The 16,817-nt window shown below is 33.5% G+C and overlaps 1 long non-coding RNA gene across 1 annotated transcript; it reads right to left on the bottom strand.

Annotated features, from left to right (window-relative positions):
• Positions 1 to 1,874: 1,874 nt before the first annotated feature.
• Positions 1,875 to 2,655, bottom strand: LOC111391239. The gene is made up of 2 exons (XR_002702089.1): positions 2,044 to 2,655; positions 1,875 to 1,913 (listed from the first exon to the last, which is right to left on the bottom strand). It is a non-coding gene; the product is annotated as an uncharacterized LOC111391239 (long non-coding RNA).
• Positions 2,656 to 16,817: the final 14,162 nt, after the last annotated feature.

Raw genomic sequence — 16,817 nt, 5'->3', positions numbered from 1 at the left:
TGAAAAATTCGATAGCGGCAATATAAATTTTCTGGTTATTTACAATTACCCCTCCATATTATGATAATGTAAAAGTTCCCTTAAGTTTTCTTTTTGTTAGTTTCTGCACCAAATTTGAAAAATCGATAACTTTTGATCGTGTTCTCGTCTTTTCAAATTCAACTATTTTTATTTAACGTTTGTGTTATATCATCTGGTTTAAAATTTTCAACGATTATACGCACGTCTCACCTTCTTATCAGTTACGAAGTTGTTCAAACTTTAGCACCTTAGGTCCACTAGAAGAATCAAAAGGATCGGGTTGACTGGTTCTAGTGTTCTACGACAGACTCAACCCATTTTGGCTGAATCTAGGCCCAGAGCAAGTTGATTTGTGGGTCGAGCCCTCTTTATGAAAAAATACTTTAATAACATATCTCAGTACTCTTTTAACTTTTGGGGCAGAGAAGAAATTGATAGATAATCAACTCCAACAATCCAATTCAAGATAGAGAAAAATCAAACACATAATTATTACAGTGAAGTACTAAACTGCAAACATTTGTACAAATGGTAATTGGCACAAAATGTTCATACATTTCATGTTGATTGTGGAAAACGTCCATTCCTTTCATTTTTTGACATTTTTGCCCTTATTTCAACATTTGGTTACGCAAAACATTATTTTCCTCATTTTTGAACGTAAAATGCACATTATACCCTCTTATTTAAAACAAAAAACCAAAAAAGAAAAGAAAAATAAAGCACAAATTGCGATCATACTCCCAAACGTTTTGAAAAAATGTAAATCAGTCCAATAAATTAAAAAAATCAACTCTTTCTTCTCTTCTCACCCTCTTCCTTCCCTCCTCCTCCTTCACCACCAAAACTCCACTCTCTATGTCTTCACACTTAAGTAGAGGCTCGCTAGGGTTTCATAATCCATATCTGCAAGAACTCTCAACTGTTCACTTTCCATCTCTTGCTGCTGAACGACTGCATCAGAAGAGTTAGAACCCACTTCCTTTTCCTCATTTGCAATTAGATCTACAGAGTTCCACAATGTTTCCTTCGACTAAATATATTTTTTGTCTTCCCTGCTCGATTAGAACTGGATACAGTTCTAGAGCCTTTGCGAAGAAAAAGGCTTTGATTTCAGTGGAACCACACTACTCTTCTTGGCTACTTTGCTGTATGAACTAGGTTTTGCGGAGGAAATAGGATCTTCAATGGCAGACTGAACTTTGATTTTTAGTTTTCTGCTCATTTTTGTTAATGTTTGCCGATTCTTCTCAAGCACACTTCTACTGCTCTTCTTAGTGTCATTCCGATTTGGTTTTACAGGCTTAGATTTTGGTGAGATGCTTTCACTTTATAGGTTTAGATTTTTACCGGCAGGTGGAGTTTTGGTGGTGGAGGAGGAGGGGAGGAAGAGGGAGATGAGAGAAGAAAGAGATGATTTTTTTAATTTTTATAATTTATTGGACTGATTTATATTTTTTCAAAACGTTTGGGAGTATGATTGTAATTTGTGCTTTATTTTTCTTTTCTTTTTTGGTTTTTTTTTAAATAAGAGAGTATAATTGTCATTTTACGTTCAAAAATAGGGAAAATGATGTTTTGCGCAACCAAGCGTTGAAATAAGGGCAAAAATGTTAAAAAAATGAAAGGTAAAGACGTTTTTCACAATCAACATGAAAGGTAAGGACATTTTGTGCCAATACCCCTTTATACAAACATAAAAAGTCAACACAAATACCTCAGGATTATGCTAAAGAAACAGAAAGGCTGATAACCTCTGTGACCGAACACATCTTTAGCATAACCCAATACCGCGTGTCGCAGATAAATTATGTTAGCATTTATCCAAACTCCGTCATAAGATTTTTTTTTTCTCTCCCTAAATCCAGCAAATCATCTTCGCCAGTTGGATCCTGTACCGTGTAAATCAAACCGTTATTAAAAACCGTACGTAATGAATCGACAAAAACGATTTATGTAGTTGACCCAAAAAAATTATTAAGAAAAAGAAGCGAACCAATTGCGAAAAGATCCCCTGTTTACCTTTCAAGTTGGCATAAATCTGCTTATGGAATAGATCATCAGTTCTTTCCATAACTCCACTTTTAACAGCTTTCTTAGGTACAATGTGAGACCTTTTTAGCTCCTTCCAAAGACTTGTACCTTTAGCTAATCTTGGTGATACATTCTCCTAGTCATCATCATCAACAAGGAGTTCATCTCTAAGGGTGATAGTTTTACTGCAATTTTCCTTCAAAGGCAACAATTTGCCGTTGGAGATAAGCTCATCTGCGGAAACCATGGGGTAATTAGAGATAGAAAACTCGAAATCGGACGAGATGGGGGCTTCTCTGTAGCTGTTTTCCTGCTTCATCACTGGTTGAGGATCAGCAAAATCATTGGAGAATGAGATTCTTGGATTGTAGAGGCCCTGTTGTTGCTCTTTCTTGAGTAGGTTTAAGCATGCCATGGGAGAGTATTCTCTTTCAGGTCAACTGTACACTTTGCCAGCAATGTGCTAAGCCTTTATATAAGAGACTCTTGAACCACTTTGTCTCACAGTTTAAGCTCTTAGAGACGATATCGTGGACTACTCGAGTCTGAAACATGGTTGAGCGCTGGAGTCATCAAAATTAGACTGTGACCACAAGCTGACCAGCCCCTGTTTTGTTTTGTGGGGATTAAAATAATTTTTTTTTAGATTTTAATAAAAGTTGATGAAACATGTGCTTGAAAAGTTGTGATCCCATAAAATGCACGGTTAAAATTAGTCGTTGATTTTGATTTAGACTAAAATCTAGATTTTAATTTTTACCAAAGAGGGACCTAATATCTAACTAGACATATGATAACGAAACATGACTCGAGCACATGATACTGAATCATCTTATCTAAAAATTAAACTATGTATTCATGGAGACAGCTTGTTTCATGTGCAAGTTGTGCGTAGACAGCCATTATAGGGTTCTTTTTTAATCTTGTTCAGATCTGTCTTACAGTGAGTCATGCAGGATACTGAATCCATCTTTTTTCCTTTCACTTAATTTTCTATGCTTTTATTTCCTATTTTTATGTTTTTAAAATTAGAAAGAAATTGTAAGATTTAATAATATAATTGGCAGACATGTGAATCCTACATTTGAATAAGAGTTTCTCTTATGTTCCCCCTAGTACACGTTTTCCCTCGACTTTGATAGTTGAACAGATTCATCTTCTTCAAAACTATGCAAAAAATGCATATAAATAAGGTATCAGTACTTCATGAATTTATTTTCATATGGACATTTTTCTCGGCCGATCATCGAGGTGCTCCTTACCGCATGGAAGAAAATATAGATTATGTTCTGTTCATTGTTAAATCTATTAAAAGATCCAAAGTAACTAAATCAGACTGAAAATTTTAATATCTCTAATCGAGATTATCTATCTTCGTGTAGATATACACACACGAATGCACGCCTGTTCAAACTCGCGTTTCCACAGTAAGAAACTTGTTAGGGTCCATTCAACACGCCACACTCACACAGCTTTGCGTGAAGGAAAGACAGCGAAGTTTTGATAGCTTCAAAACAAGTTCCACTTCTCGATTATGCATTCGAGACAGTCAACAAAATATTCGTGCATCAATGACAAAATAAACTAAAAACTTCACTCACGCAAAAACCCTTTTATATATACATATCTAGAAATTCTTCTGGTTCAAATAAACTTGTCTTAGTACAGCATTAGATAGTATAATGAACAACTTAAGTTTATTTTTCTGAGTACTAACCAATCGTCTTATATTATACAGTACTGCACTTTATTACAACTCAGTGTGCATAGTTTTCCCTCTGAACAATTCCCATGGAACATATGTTGAATATTTGTTCAAAATCAATGGAATGATAATGAATTAATTGTTGGACTCAATTGTGGAATTGATAGAATAAAAAGAAATTGAAAAATGAAAATTTTGATTTTTGTTTATGCGTACGCACAAGCTTATTTTTTTGCGTACGCAGATATGCTTTGACAAAATCAGAATTGATTTTGTTTCTACTATGCGTACGCGGTTTATACTATACGTACGCATAATATTAAAATATAGTCGTTGGCTGATTTTTCAATTTGAAACTTGGGAGCCATTTTGGATTAAAAGTTGCCACTTTTCATCTTGTTTTGGCACCATTTCGTGATGTATTAATTGAGGCCTATAAATAGGTGATAAATGATTAATACAAACATAATTACAAACAAGAAATACATACATTGTTCCACAATTAATCAAATCCATGCTATAACTCTTATTCATTTCTTTTTTATTGTGTTCATCAAGATTTGGCAAAAAATTTCTCGTGCTTTGTTATTTTCTGCATCAAGGCTGGTTAAAATCCTTCAAACCATTTGTCATAGCACCCTTAAGCATCTGAAGAGGGGGCAAATATAGTTTGAGCACAACAATCCCGTGTTCAAGCCTCAAATTCATTTTTGACGTATTTCGTGATTTCTATTCATTTTATTTCCATAATTTTGTTGTTGTTTCTTCTCCAACCCTTATTTACCAACAATCTCAAACTATACTTTGCGATAGAGAATGATACAACTATGGCAACCATCAAATTCGTGAATCAAGATCTGGTTAGATTGGATCGTTTTGACAGGACTAACTTCACGCGGTGGCAAGACAAGTTGAAATTCCTCCTAACGGCGTTGAAGATTTTTTATATTCTTGATCCAAATTCGCCTCCTTTGCCGGAACCAACAAATGGAGAATCCGAAACAATCAAAACTGAGAGACAAAAATGCCAAGAAGATGAATTGATTTGTCGTGGCCACATCTTGAATGCATTGTCGGATCGTTTGTATGATCTATACACCAATACAACTTCGGCAAAAGAAATCTGGGAAGCATTGAAAAGTAAGTACAAGGCGGAAGAAGAAGGTACAAAGAAATTTTTGATTTCTAAGTATTTTGATTTTAAATTCTTAGAAAATATCCCCCTTATTCCCGAAGTGCATGAGTTGCAAGTGATTTTCAACAAATTAAAGGCGGTAAAAATTGATATACCGGAGACCTTTTAAGTGGGGGCTATAATTGTCAAACTTCCCGGAACTTGGAAAGGATACCGGAAGAAGATCATGCATAGTTCCGAAGATTATACTTTGGAACAATTACAAAAGCATCTTCGAATCGAAGAGGAGTCGAGAATACGTGATAAAACTGAAAATTCTCATGAGGGATCTTCTAAAGCAAATGCTGTGGAAAAAATAGAACTGTCGGCAAAATCCAACAAAAAGAAGCCTTCTAGGAACTTTAACAAGTCCAAGAAGAAGACAAAAGGAGGTTGCTTTGTGTATGAAAAATCTGGTCACTACGCCAAGGATTGTACGCACCGAAAACAAAATAACTTCGAGGCCAAAGTGAATTCCATCCAAGATGACAAAATTTTAGCCACCATAAGTGAAGTAAACGTAATCAAAGGAAATGTTCCCCGGTGGTGGTATGATACTTGTGCTACGGTACATGTATCATATGATAAATTTTTGTTCAAATCTTATCAAGAAGTGGATGAAGAACAAGAGATTCAAATGGGTAACAAGATGCGGTCTAAGATGTTTGGAAAAGGAAGTGTAGACATTATCTTCACTTCTGGAAAAATCGTTACTCTAACTAATGTACTACATATTTTGGATATGAATAGGAACCTATTTAGTGACAATCTCTTGAAAAAATCGGGCATCAAATGTGTTTATTGGGAAATTTATTGGAAAAGACTATTCGTGTGAAGGAATGGTCAAATTATATACCGTTGACAATGAAATGAATAAAAGTAATTTTGTTTATGTTGTGAATTTATTTTCATTATGGCATGTTAGATTAGGTCATGTTGATAGAAATACAATGAAACGCATGAAAAAATATGACTTGATCTCATATGATGAAAATGATGAACATAAATGCAAAATATGTGTAGAATCTAAGATGATTAAAAAACAATATCAAAGTGTTAAGAGAACTTCTAGTATTTTAGAATTAATTCATATTGATATATGTGAACTTAATAGTATGTTAACTAGAGGTGAAAATAAATATTTCATAACCTTTATAGATGACTTTTCTAGATATACTTACATTTATTTGATAAAACATAAAAATGAAGCCTTTGACATGTTTAAGACATACAAGAATGATGTTGAAAATTATCTAGGAAAGAAAATTAAAATTTTAAGGAGTGACAGAGGTGGTGAATACTTTTCCAATGATTTTAATTTGTTTTGTGAACAATATGAAATTATTCATCAATGTTCCGCACCTAAGACACCCGAACAAAATGGCTTGGCTGAAAGAAAGAATAGAACATTTGTAGAAATGATAAATGTCATGCTTATTCATACTAAGTTGCCATTTAACTTGTAGGGTGAAGTTTTATTAAGTGCAAGTAGAATACTTAATAGGATTCCTTCAAAATATGCTAAGGTTTCTTCTTATGAATTGTGGAAAGGAAGAAAACCAAACATTGGATACTTTAAAGTGTGGAGGTGTCTTGCCTATTACAAGAACATGAATCCTAATAGGACCAAATTGGGTTCAAGAGGCATTAAATGTGCCTTTGTTAGATATGCAAACAATAGCAAATCTTATAGATTACTAAATTTGGAGTCCAATGTGATTATCGAATCCAACGATGTGGAGTTCTTTGAGGATTCGTTATCTTCGGATAATGAATTGAGGGAAAATCTTGAAAATATCCCTAGCTCAAGTGGAACACATGATGAAATATCTTCTAAAGATGTTGACGAGTCTAGTGAACCACAAAGAAGCAATAGAACTCGGGTTGAGAAGTCTTTGGGATTGGATGAAATCGATTCTCAACTTATCTCCTTTTACTTAGTAGAGGGAAATGAGTTGAATGTTGTGAGAACAATTCCTTTTGTTCTACAAGTTGAAACCAACCCTAAGACTTATAAAGAAGCTATGGCTTCTCGTGATAGCACCTTTTGGAAAGATGCAATTAAGGACGAAATAGATTCCATAATGTCCAATAATACTTGAGAACTTGTTGATTTACCACGGGGATCCAAGCCTATTAGATGCAAATGGGTATTTAGGAGAAAATACATTGTTGATGGATCCTTAAATACCTTTAAGGCTAGATTAGTAGCCAAAGGATATCGACAAAAGGAAGGAATCGACTATTTTGAAACTCATACACTAATAGCTAGAATAATATCGATTAGGATATTATTCGCTTTAGCTTCAATATATAACTTGTATGTTCATAAAACGGATGTCAAGATGGCATTCCTAAACGGAGATCTTGATGAGGAGGTCTATATGGAACAACCCGAAGGGTTTGCCCTACCTGAAAATGAACATAAAGTGTGCAAGTTGGTGAAATCTTTATATGGTCTAAAGCAAGCACCAAAGAAATGGCATGAGAAGTTTGACTTAGCAATAATATCATTCGGGTTTAAACATAATAGCGTTGATAAATGTTTATATTCTAAAGTTTGTGATGATTATGTGACATTTATATGCTTGTATGTTGACGACATGCTAATTATGAGTAATTACATGGACGAAATAGAAGAAACAAACAGCTTTCCTTCTTCCACATTCAAGATGAAGGATCTTGGACAAGTGGATACCATTTTAGGTATCAAAGTCACAAAGACTAGTAGGTGTTACTATCTAAGTCAATCACATTATATTGAGAATATGATAAATAAGTTCAAACATTTGAACATAAAAGAATGTAGTACCCCGATTGATCCAAGTTCAAAACTAATAAAGAATGACGGAAGGGCGATTACTCAATTGGAATATGCAAGTGCTATAGGGAGTCTTATGTATACTGTTCAATGCACAAGACTGGATATAACTTATGTAATAAGTAAACTTAGTAGGTTTACTAGTAATCCGAGTAATGATCATTAGAAGGCTATTGTGAGAGTTCTTGGATATTTAAAGAAAACTAAGAACTTGGGCCTACCATATACTAAATTCTCGACTATATTGGAAGGATTTAGCGATACTAGTTGGATATCTAGTACAGGTGAAAGTAAATCCACTTTGGGTTGGGTATTCACTCTTAGAGGGGGTGCTATTTCTTGGAAATCAAAGAAACAAACATGTATAACTCACTCGATTATGGAATCTAAATTTGTAGCTTTATCGGATACCGGAAAAGAGGCTGAGTGGTTTAAGGATCTCTTATATGAGATACCTTTGGGATCGAAGAATATCTCTTCAATACCTATCATGTGTGATAGTCAAGCCATGTTAGCAAAGGCATATAACGAGATATACAATGGAAACATATGAGTCTGAGACATGACAACATAAGAAAATTAATCAAAGATAGAATAATTTCCCTAAATTATGTAAGGTCAATTGAGAATTTAGCGGATCTTTAACTAAACTACTAAATAGAGATTTAGTGGCGTCTACTTCGAGTAGGATGGAGTTGAAACTTCTTAACTAAAAATATCCACCAATGACGGCAACCCTACCTGTCATTACTCAAAAAGTAATCCACGGGTTCAAAGGGTAACAACAAGTCATTCGATATGTGGATGGTTGCAACATTGTTCAAATCCGCAATGACCCTATCCTAATTAAATAATGCTGGTTGTTACTGAAGTGAGGATTGAGCTTAAAGCTCTTAATGAAGTTCAGTGCTAAAACACAGGTACCTCTAAAAGTAACAAAGGTACCGGAAGAACTTCACCTAGACTAACTTTGAGGTGGTGCCGCCTCGAGATCGAGTTTTTCTCTTAAAAGTTTATCGAATAGGATGAGCGCAAGGCCATTAAAGCGCTAAGCGAGTTGAGGAACTTGAGAACACGTGATACTTATGTGTGTGTTCTTACCGATATTGTCACAAGGAATAATTGGTTCAAAACTTCCATGCTACCTCTAATTCTGACTTTACTTTATTTGAATTACACTATGGTTAGATTCAAATTGAAAGATATTTAATCATTATGCATAAAGTGTCGTCTTTTTGAATATGTGATCTTATTGATTTTGAACAAGTGGGGGATTGTTGAATATTTGTTCAAAATCAATGGAATGATAATTGACTAATTGTTGGACTCAATTGTGGAATTAGTAGAATCAAAAGAAATTGAAAAATGAAAATTTTGATTTTTGCCTATGCGTACGCACAGACTTATTTTTTTGCGTACGCGAGATGTACTTTGGCAAAATCAGAATTTATTTTGCTTCTACTATGCGTACGCACGGTTTATACTATGTGTATGTATAGTGTTAAAATATAGCCGTTGGCTGATTTTTCAATTTGAAACTTGGGAGCCGTTTTGGATTAAAAGTTGCCACTTTTCATCTTGTTTTGACATCATTTCGTGATGTATTGATTGAGGCCTATAAATAGGTGATAAATGATCAATACAAACATAATTACAAACAAGAAATACATATATTGTTTCACAATTAATCAAATTCATGCTATAACTCATATTCATTTCTTCTTTATTGTGTTCATCAAGATTTGACGGAAAATTTCTCGTGCTTTGTTATTTTTTGCATCAAGGCTTGTTAAAATCCTTCAAATCATTTGCCATAACACCCTTAAGCATCTGGAGAGGGGGCAAATATAATTTGAGGACAACGATCCCGTGTTCAAGCCTCAAATTCATTCTTGACGTATTTCGTGATTTCTATTCATTTTATTTCCATAATTTTGTTGTTGTTTCTTCTCCAACCCCTTATTTACCAACAACATGTGCAGTTAGAATCCTTCGCTTTGAAGTCTGTCTAACACTCAATAAAATAAACTTAGTTTAAGTATTGGATTTTGACATAGTGGGAGAGATTCCACCTTCCATGGTTGGCCACAACCTGTTAAATGGACTGTCAACAGGTGGCTGATTCTCCCATATTCATGATAAGTTTCTTCTCTTCAGTTCCTATATAGTATTGTTTTGATAGGCCATTAGATATTGAATTAGAGAAATTAGAATCTTTAACCTGCGTTTGGATTTAATCACTTTTTATTCACACATTTCGTGAGTCACTTATCCACCACTCGTTTTTATGTTAAATTATCTATAAACACTTCCGAAATAAGCTTTAAACAGTGACAGAGTTCATCAACATGTTGCAGCACTCACAAGACTTCAAGAAAAATAAGAAATAAGGGATCAATAAATGGAGGGAAAAAAAAAAGGACACTGCCAAATTTCAAATGACATTTAAAGTATGGGCAGAAGCCTTCCCGTTTAACGTTCACTTTCTCTTCGGTTGAATCCATGGATTCGGAAGGCCAAATAGATCCATCTTCCTCTTCCATTTTTGGAAGGGAAAATTTTCACTTTCTCTTGCAGCTTTTTAATTTTAAAAATAATAAATAAATTTGTTGGGCGGTTTGGCATGGCAAGTGCTGCTTCTCCTCGACGATTACTCTAGTATTGCCCACATTAGTCTCCCTTTGACAAATTTATACAATTAATAGCAACAAATTACTTTTTAACTATTTCCAAATGGTTAATCAATCACGTCAATTTATTATATGTTGAACTGCTACAATTTGTAATATGAAAACAATAAAGAAAACAACAATTGGTGACGGAGAAACCCAATTGGGCAAAACTCCATAACCAAGTCAATAACCTCTACTATAAACAATATAAACTTCCAATATGATCTAATCTAGAAAACTCATTGGACTCGCCGATTTAATTCTTGTAATCTCGAAAACCCGCTGGAACATGCTTCACTCATACCTGTTCTCGATCTTTTGAAATTGTCTATCTCCTGTAAATCACCAAGAACACCTTGTTCTTGTACTTTTCTTGTGCTTGTAGGCCAACCTCTTTCAATTTTCGATAACCTTTAAAAGCTATTGAAAAAGTACCTTTTTGTATGTGTATAAGAAGTGTGTGTTTTTGGATTATGTGAACTTGATGTTTTTCTGAAAGTTATGGTTGTATGAATTCAAGAATCAAAGATTAATCTGAGCTTGTTTGGTACAGTTTAAAAGTCAATTAAAATCAATTTTTTGATCGTTATTTCACAATTTCAACTGTCATTTTTGAATTCTTCTCTCACGGGTAGGATCTACTTTATTTCTAACAGTGAAAAAATCAATTGTCAAAATCTCTACCAAACAAGCACGAAGACTTGATTGTGTTCTTGAATATCTGCATGATTTTATGAAAAAGAAATATAATGAACCACCACACACAAAACATGTTAGGTCTTGGGTATATATAGTAGAAGGCAATTAGTTAGCATGGACCGAATAAAACTCTTGAAAAACGCGAACTAGAGCTTTACATGTGATACCATCGTTAGAGCGTTCGACTAGCGATCGGTCTGTCGCTCGAGCGAGCGATGAGCGACGGGCGGGCGATAGTATTTCTATTTTTTCGTTCAAGCTTAAATGGGCGATAAGCTAGCGTAAATCCGGCGACTCTTTCATCCTTGTTCCAAACTCGAATCCTAATATTGATTTCATCTGTACAATTTTAATTGACTTCTTGACTTTCACAACTTTTTATATTAGTCATTTGTCTAAAGAATCGTCAATACAATAAAATCCTTACAAATACTAAGTCAATAATCGTGAGTTCTAAAAATATATGGGTAATAATTGACAATAGTTATGAATTATGATTGAAAATCAATGTTTGATTTTAATTGAATTTATGAATTATAAATTCGTAACCAAACAGAAGCTTACGAATGCCCTAAAAACTTTTTCCTAGGTCTAATGTTATGACTTTTGGTTTAGTAAGGAATAATAAGGAGACATTTTAATAATTATAATTTTATGCATTTTAATTTTAGACGGTCATAGTCAGCAAGATAAATGTGCCTTGTATGAATTTCCTCGGAGAAGCGGACATTTCCGTCAAGTGGGACTAATCTATTAATGAATGGATAATATGAAAATAGATTAGGCATGGATAACCTTATGTGGAAATTATACCACGAGCATTTATGCCCCCAGGGCATATCTCCCAGTGGCAAAGGCGAGGGCGGATAGGGTTCAGCGCGGCAGTGTGCAGAGTTCGATTCCCCACAAGGTAGAATTGGCTTTGTTGCAAGCGGGAGTTACCATATGGGTTAACAGCCTTGACCTATCCATATGCTCTCCACCCTAGCTCTTGGGAGGCACATCCTGCGATTTACCTCCTCCACGATAGCCCAGGGCAGGGTCGGTGGGGGCCCTTAAGGTTGGGGTTCAACCTTTTTTTTTTTTATACCACGAGCATTTATAAATGACAATTCTAAAATTAGGTATTAATCAAAATTAAAAAATCATCTCTCTCTCTCATTTTTCACTCTTCGGCTAGTCTTGCACCATTCGCCTGAGTTATGATTTTCTCTTTTTATCACCGGAGTTCCGACTAGCAAGGTCGTGCACAGCAGCGAACGGTGCTCAGTAGCTGAGCGCTGCGCAATGAATGTTGTGGCAGTGATCTAAGTTCCGTGCAACGGCAACCAGTCAGAAAATCAAGATTCCAACATAGTTTCGGACGAGTTTGATCCAAAAGAAATGCCGCCAATGCTCCAAATTTGTCAAACTTTAGATTTGGTGTTGGGCAACTGCGATCTGGCTTTGGGCTTATCGCCCTATCATCGTTGCCACTCCACTGTAGTTGTAACACCTCGAATTTTTATTTACTATTTCACATGAACTAAATTTAATGTCAGTCATTTAGCAAGTGGAATAGTTCATGTCTAGCCATGTCATCATATTAAAATCCAAAAGTTATAATAATAAACTTGACTCACTTATTTGCATAAAAATTTTATTTGCTTACTGCATTTTTTTAATATTTATCGTAAATTATTTGAGTCAAATATTTAAGTATTTTAAAAGTTGATAAAATATATCAATACTATACTCATTTTGTAGCTCGAATAAATAGTGTAAATTGGGCTCAAGAATAAATATTTTTAGAGCATGTCTGGGAGTGATTTTTTCTCTCAAAAAATTATTTTTTTGACCGTTATTTCACTATTTCAGCCGTCATATTTGACTTCTTCTCTCACAGGTGGACCTCACTTTTCTTCTAATGGTCAAAAAATCAATTCTCAAAATCACTCCCAAACAGGCTCTTAGTCTATTTACACCTGAATTATTCTGATAGAGAGAAAGTATTCTAAATTTTATATTTTATTAATAAACAAAATATTAATAAATATAAAATATAATAAAATAATAAAACAAAACCTTAGGCATAATTAGTTCATTAAATATGATAATGATTAATTTAATTAATCTCATAAATATTCCATTTATGATTTACCTCAAAATGCGTTGGAATTTAAATGTTAAAATTGAAATGCGGCTTTATATGACTTGGGTTACGTGTAACGTGCCAGAATATATATATATATATATATGCAAATGCAAGTGATCTGATTAGAGTGTATTTTTCCAAGAAAAAACACAAGTCCACTTCCTATAAATTTTACACACATAAATCTATTTGAGATAATTTATTTTACTATTATTCTACAATCTATATTTTCAAATTTTATTTTGGTGTCATTGAGGTAAGAATACATAGTGCAAATATGGTAAATTCTCATTTTCTTGGTGTTTATATAAATTTTGGTATGAAATACTCTTTTAAGCCTTTGGATCGATTTCTATGTTAAATCCTACGAGATAAAACACTAAATCAAATATGTAAATCCTACGAGATATAGGAATTTTTAAGAAATTCCTTAAGCTATTAGATATCGTGACTAGTTTACTCTAAATCTAAGAATGTCGGTATGTTATGTCAATTTATATTTATATCATGATAATAAAAATATGCATGTATTTTTATTAAGTGTTTTCAAAATACTCACTCTTACAATAACATTTCAGATTAGAACGGATCGCGTGTACGTGCGAAAGTTGATCGAGTATGCTTATAGGGTCGCCAAATAAAATTTCTAAAAATGATAACTGCCAATTTTTAATTTGAAGAAAAACTTTATGTTAAATTTTATGCACGTTACTTTGTAGTTTTTTTTTTTTTGTTCGAGCATTTGACATTCTATATTCCATTTAAACTAATGATTTGAAGTCGTAATATTTCAAGATTTTGTTTAGGACATGTCTGCTCTAGCTTAAAGACCCTTAAAAAAAAAAAAAAAAAAAAATCATTTTTGTTACCTTTTTTTCCTCAGCTGGGTCCCACATGTGAGAAAATTGGTCAAGAATTTTGGCTACAACGGTCATAAAAATCCTTTTGTCCCCCCAAAAAATTGGTACCAGACAACCTCTTAATTTAAAAATTTTCACTTAAATTGCTAGTTTATCATTATTGATTTATCGATCAAATTTCAAAAAAGTAAAATTTCGCTTAAATTTAGATAAAGAAGATTTTTGATAACCCTTTAGGTCTATTTTTATATATATAAAAAATGAAATAGATTTTTGGGCATTACAGTCGCCACTCACAACGGCCGTTGTGCTCGATTGCAACAATGTGCCTCCGATTTGAATTTTATAGGAGTTTTGGCATTGGTGATTTACTTGATTGTTAGATTGTTAGTGGTGATGGTGGTAGTGCGATAGTAGTGGTGGATATGGTGAAATGTTGGTGGAGGATCAATATCCACAGGTGGTGATGGTAGTTGTGTGTATGTCATAGTCAATTGAGTTTTCGTGACCAAATCTATTGAATATGTGAGATGTCAAAGTGCACGGGTCACATGTCATATGTTCAAGGGATTTGGTGACATGCCATTGAATCAGGTCACAAGTAATATATCCAAGAGATTTGTTCACCTCCCGTTGGATCAGATCACGATCACATAACGGGGCATATGTCAAAGTGTATTAGTCACTGTTCACAATTTCAAAAGATTTGTTAACAGACCATTAAATCAGATCATAGGTCACATGTCAAGTGCATAGGTCACAAGTCACGGATTCAAGTTGGTCACAGACCATTAGCTCCGGTAACATGTCACAGATCCAAAAGATTTGATTATAGGCCATTGGATCAAGTCACATGTTACAAATTCAAGGATTTTGATCACATATCATTGATTTCTTCTACCTTAGTCGATTGGGACTGCTCACAAATTTACTTAACCAAATTTCGGTGACGAGAATTCAAGTTATTTGCTCCGACAAATACCTTGTGAATTATACCAGGAGCTGGTTTTCAATCAGTCTTAGTCGTCGACGAACTCAATCATTGTTGTGGCAAAGATCACCACTAAGATGAAGTCACGACGGGATGTCTGCAGTGAGTAGATCCGACTAGTGAAGTGGGGGTGGGTGTGTTAATTTAATTTGACAATATTATTATTTACAACTCCAACAAAATAAAAACCTGAATTTTGCATTTTGAAACTTAATATCTAAAAATTGATTTTATTTTTTTCAAGATGTAAAGCAATATATTATAAGACGTCGTGTTGCTATAATATAACTTGTAATATCTTAGCTCTTGTTTGATACTCATTTTTGTCAAAATATATTTTTCAACCACACATTTTTCATAAAAATAATATTACAAGTAAAATTAAAATCTTTTCTTAATTTTTAACCACACATTCTTCACTAATTAACTATTTCAAATGCATTCTTACTTAAAAATGTATATAATGTTTATTTTCGTATCATATTGTATATTCTATAGCAATTATGGCATGTTTAAAGAAGTAATATTATGTAATTTATGTGAAATAGAATGTTGCAAATCATGATATGTTTTTATGTGAATCTTGTATAATTAGTGGTTGCATATATAATATTTTGTTACATCAATCAATCATATTTTGTTTTGATGTTATGTCAAATTGATGATATATATGGTAGATTACATACTGTATTTTTTGTCACATTTGGTATTTCAACAACTTTTGTGTACTATATTTTGTCATGTTAATCATGTCAAATTGAAGTAAAAGGGACTGAGATAAGAAGATGAGAAGTCTTTGTGATGTTTTGAAATTTTTAGGGTTATCATAGTTTTGATTTTGATTTTGATTTTGATTTTGAACGAATGAGATACTATGATTTTGAGAAAGTTTGGATGGTTCCACGTTAATTTGGGAATTTTGGATGATAAATTTGGTGTATTTGATTTTGCGTAGTTGGAGGGGTGACAAAGGCTAGTTAAGTATTTGATTGTAGGAACGATGTTGTTTATGACATTTCATTTTTACTTGCTAAAATACAGTATTTATAGGATAAAAAATGTGAAAATGTAAAATTTGAATTAGTAAACAAAATAGGGGTAAGACATGTAATTTCTGCTACACTGTAATCTAGGACAACATTTAGGGAAAAATTCAAAAGTCAGGGGTTAAGTATGACAAATTCAATTTTCAGGTGTCAAGTTTCAAAATGCAAAACTCAGGTATTAACTAATTAATTAAAAATATATATATTAATTAAATTTAATAAAGTCACGAATATACAATTAATGGTCGCATATACATAATTATAAGTCACAACTTTTTGTACTGAGCACATATTGTCAAATTAATTGGTCACATGTTATTTCGAGATCACAAATTATTTTGAGGTACAAATAAATTTTTTTATAGGTTAGAATTTATTTCATTAGTCACAAATCAAAAAAATTACAAGTCACAATCTATTATCGCTCACAGATTTTCACATTTGTTGGTCACAAATTATATTTTAGTCACAAGTTATCAAATTTTAAGGTTACAGTTTAATACTTGGTCACGTGTAACCAAATAATTGGTTCATCACCACCAAAACTACCGCTACTTGCGACCACACTCGCCAACACCACAACTGCCACCACCACCATCCACCAACAAAATCAACGTCAGATCTACCATCGCCGCCAATACCTCTACTTGTAGAACCAAC

The sequence above is a fragment of the Olea europaea genome, chromosome 3 (genome assembly GCF_002742605.1).
Source record: "Olea europaea var. sylvestris chromosome 3, O_europaea_v1, whole genome shotgun sequence".
Classification (NCBI taxonomy): Eukaryota; Viridiplantae; Streptophyta; class Magnoliopsida; order Lamiales; family Oleaceae; genus Olea; species Olea europaea.
This window is presented reverse-complemented; position numbering and strand designations above follow the sequence as displayed.